The 4,184-nt window shown below is 41.0% G+C and overlaps 1 protein-coding gene across 3 annotated transcripts in view; it reads right to left on the bottom strand.

Moving 5' to 3' along the window:
- The window catches only part of LOC101846592, a 13,355-nt gene that overhangs the window by 3,900 nt on the left and 5,271 nt on the right, over positions 1-4,184 (bottom strand). Inside the window, exon 1 of one of the 3 annotated variants that reach the window (XM_005102041.3) lies at positions 3,492-3,612. The exons of 1 other annotated variant lie outside the window; for it this stretch is intronic. The gene's annotated coding sequence lies outside the window, so the exon portion shown is untranslated. Of the gene's footprint in view, positions 1-1,231; positions 1,288-3,491; positions 3,613-4,184 lie in introns of those variants that run through there. One more of the 3 variants, XM_035970703.1, reaches the window with a different exon arrangement.

Genomic DNA, 4,184 nt, shown 5'->3' on the forward strand with positions numbered 1-4,184 from the left:
GTCTTCGTCTTCGTCTTCGTCTTCGTCTTCTTCTTCTTCTTCTTCTTCTTCTTCTTCTTCTTCTTCTTCTTCCTCTTCTTCTTCTTCTTCTTTTCTTCTTCTTCTTCTTCTTCTTCTTCTTCTTCTTTTCTTCTTCTTCGCTTTTGCAGAAGTTGATCTTTGGTTTTCGGAACCTTTCTACAATAGAACTCTCTATCTCTAGTCATTCTGCCTACATGAAGTGTTCTGGGAAACAAGTATATAAGATTGTGTGAGCTCGACCCCCCAAAAAGGGCTTGACTAGAAACTGCACAACATCCTTTGGACTGGATACTGTTTACTGTAGTATACATAAACATTTAGCTTGTCATTCTGGTGCTGCCCGTAAAGACTCAAGCCTCACACTGTTAAGTCAATCTCAGTGTAGATTAAGACCCCCGATATTATTTTTGTAACTGCTTCGGTAAAAATTGGGAGTCGAGTTATTTCTCCTTAAATTTTTAATGTCATTATGCCGTTTGCCAAGAATACGGCAAAAATATTTTCTTTTCTTAATGTTCACTTAAACATGCGGTTTACAGGGATGTGGTTATGTTAAAAACAAAAGCCAACTCAGAAAGCAGCTTAGGAAATAGTTCAAACCCCTTATTTACAATTTAGAACTATATTTAAGTGGTCAAATGAGTCTGACTCACACCAACATATTTACTTTTCTTTGCACAAGTTTAACCCATTCAACCTCATCTATACATTACAAAATATTATGTCGGCATGATCAATTGGAAAATGCATCCTTCAGAACAAACTAACAATTTATTATAATGTCACGTTAGCTCCGAACTACAATCCAATAGTTCCATGGCCTCGAATTGCGTTTTACTTTTCGGGACAGCTTCATTACCGTCTCCAACTCCGTTTTCTTTCCTAGCTGAATAAAGAGCGAGAGGGAGAGCGAGAGCGAGAGCGAGAGCGAGAGAGCGAGCGAGCGAGAGAGAGAGAGAGAGAGAGAGAGAGAGAGAGAGAGAGAGAGAGAGAGAGAGAGGGGGGGGGGAGATTAGTGGTGGAAACGAGAGGAAAGGAGAGAAAGAGGAAAAAATGTCTCCTTCTCGCTTCCCTTTCTTGGATGCTTTGAAATAACAAAATAGTTGAAAAAAAGATTATTTAGTATTATGACACATTTGGGCATTGTATCTATTAGCTTAAGTGACTGGTATATTAATCAAAATATAGTTTTATGAGAAAATATGCATACTTGCATTTTGACACCAACCAGTCTTCACGAATGTCTTCACGAATGTTAGCTGCCATTAAAAGAAAGGGGTGGGGGGGGGGGGGGGGTTGTCATGTTAGCCCACTTCTATCTTAGAGATGAAAAAAAAAACCCCGTTAAGTAGTCAGGAGTCAATAGTTTAACCTTCAGCTCGTCTTTTTGTCAATAACACTGACTGGGAACTGAGCAAAAAATATCTATCGAGGGCGGGAGGGGGGGGGGGGGTGGTGCCTACATGAAATCCGGCAAGCAACAAAGATAACAATAGTACTTTGTAGGCTGATAATGGTTGGGGTGCGCGCAGTGAATAGCAAGACGTGTCGGGTGAATCAAGCTGTTCTAAGACGTTATTTAACAGGGAAAGCCGTAACTCTTATCGCTTGATCGCTCACTTAAGCTTCTGTGGTGGCTGATCGGCTGATTTTAACATGCCAATGAGGAGGTCAATAATGGCTGAAGCAGACTGAAGATCGAGAAATTTTGTGGGAAAGTGACAACTCTGTGGAGTTGGGCATGAGCTATAATGTTCTTGCACCATGATCTGATCTGGAAAGTTACAGTGCCATAAATGAGGAAAACAATGTCACTGTAAAGATTCTACGTTGTTCTTTACATTGACGGCACGCAAGGGATGAATCTTGCTTATCTCACTTTTGGGGCCTTGGGGTTCAAATTATTCAGATCGCAAATCCCTCAATATAGTTGCGAGGTTGGCAGAAAAAAACAAAAACTTACATTACTGAAATCATGGGATCACCTTCTTTCATTTCGATGATGATATTTTTTTCTGTTTTCTTTCCCCTTTTTTTTGCTATGAAAGAAGGAGTTTATGGTCAATCCAAACACTCAAACTGGCAGTTCCGTAAAGACACTTTCGTTTCTCATCGCATACGTGACATAGGACAGGGCCACCACCAGTTATCGGCGATACAACTTCAGTATCGACGATACAACCCGAGTTACTTCACATTTTGTTTACATAGTTTCTTAAAATTTAATTAATCAATTAATCGAAATTCATTTTTGGAGGGGAAGGGGAGTGGTCGAATAGTTAATGCCAGTATGCATCAATACTTTGACAGACCCTTGTCCAATCATCTTAGTAAAACTCATAAGAAGGAAGATTGGAAGAGAAGAAGGTGGGCGCGAAGAGAGCGTTACCCTTTGAAGACGTGACTTCTGGCCATTCAACAAATCTTGAAGACGCGCTGTTTTTGTTTTGTTTTGTTTCGTTTTTTAAGGATTGGGGGGGGGGATTCTAAAAAGAAGCACAACTTTGTCACTGAAACAGATTTCCAATTTCGTTCTTTTTTAAATCTGAAAAGTAAATGCAGCTACATGCATTCTATAAAATGCACAAACTCGCCTTACTGGCTTGTGTACGCGAGTTTGAAATGTGCAGCAACATTGCTTTTGATCAACTGCTGGTCGGACATTTATTGTGCTCGCTGCAAATTCAAAGAGTTATAAAGGATGGTGATGGTGGAGGAAAAAGTGACAGACGTGGAACAGTGAACCTAATACGAAGACTATGCCGGTGACGGGAAAAAAAGGAGCGGGGGTAAGAACAAAGACGCGGACGGAGCAGCAAAAATGAGTATGGATTGGGGGGGGGGGGGAAGATGGGTGAATAGTATAATATAGAAGTATTAATAACTGCTTTCAAATTAAGCGCTCTTTCACCAGGTGACAGAATACATGTGTGATGTTACCCTCAATCGTTATTTTACGTATCCATTTCAGTCAACTTTTGCTAGGCGAAAACCTGCGAAGTGCTGATCATGACATGACCTAAGATGAGGACAGGAAATGTTTTGCAAGTAGGGCATGATAATTGTAATGTGTGGTTGGTTTCGGCTGAAATTACTACATTCTATGAGAACGCACTCATCTGTACAAAGATAATAATTACAATAATCTTAGGGCTGTCGCAAAAATATCGCAGTTTACGTACATAAACCACGGCCGTGAAAAAGAATACATTTGTACATCCAGAAAGCGATCTCATTAAGTGTTACGATGTGGCTACTTGTAAACTTTCCCCGAAAGTTTTATGAACGCTCAAATTCCATTGCCCGTAAGAGATTACTTTTTCACTCGCGTTAGTACATTTATAACAGTGCCTTTAAATGGAATCCAGCTCAAAATGACACAACTTGACAGTCGACGAACAAAAAAACAAGTACTTATTCTATTTTCCTTATAAAGCGAGTGTCCCCTTTCCATCAACCCTGGTATTTACCTGAACCTCCGAATTGCGGACCGAAATTAAAAACGCATAATGCCTGGGATAGCGGATCCTGAATTCGAGAAAGTTGGACATTTGCGAGAACACGACACTTAAGGCGGTCACAGAGCACCAAATAATCTTTCCACTTTGGAGACCGGCAGCGACTGCCGATACAAAGCTCTTCGCCAAACAGGAGAAACCTACCAGGGCGCACTCCAGCACTTTCAGTGGTGCGAAGAAATCTACCAGTCACGCCCGATCTGGATTCCTGTTCATTCCATGGAACGCTTTGTGGTTCTTTACATTTGCGTCGATCTCAGATGTTTCTGTAATGGTCCCCCTGTATTCACGAAGCTTTGAAACCAGATATATTACTTTTCCCATAATCAGCCTGCACTTTTGTTAATGCCAAACGTTATTCACATTCCAAGCACTGACTACAGTCAAGCAACGATCAGGTGTGCCTGTGCATTGGAGGAATCAAAGGTTACGCTCGTTTTCTTCTCATAAACTTCTAGTAGGTGCCCACTGGTGCCTGTGCCGTTTTATGTCAATCAGAAGAAGATACGACATAATTTGAGCGATTTCTTTTTTATTAAGCAGGTTGAGATATGCTTAATCGATTAGCAAAGGAGAATGGAAACGGATATCGTCCCCATGCTGCAAGGCAGCGCTTATAAATGGAGGCGAAGGCGTGTGTCGGGG

Source organism: Aplysia californica, unplaced genomic scaffold (assembly GCF_000002075.1).
Source record: "Aplysia californica isolate F4 #8 unplaced genomic scaffold, AplCal3.0 scaffold00309, whole genome shotgun sequence".
NCBI classification, from domain to species: Eukaryota; Metazoa; Mollusca; class Gastropoda; order Aplysiida; family Aplysiidae; genus Aplysia; species Aplysia californica.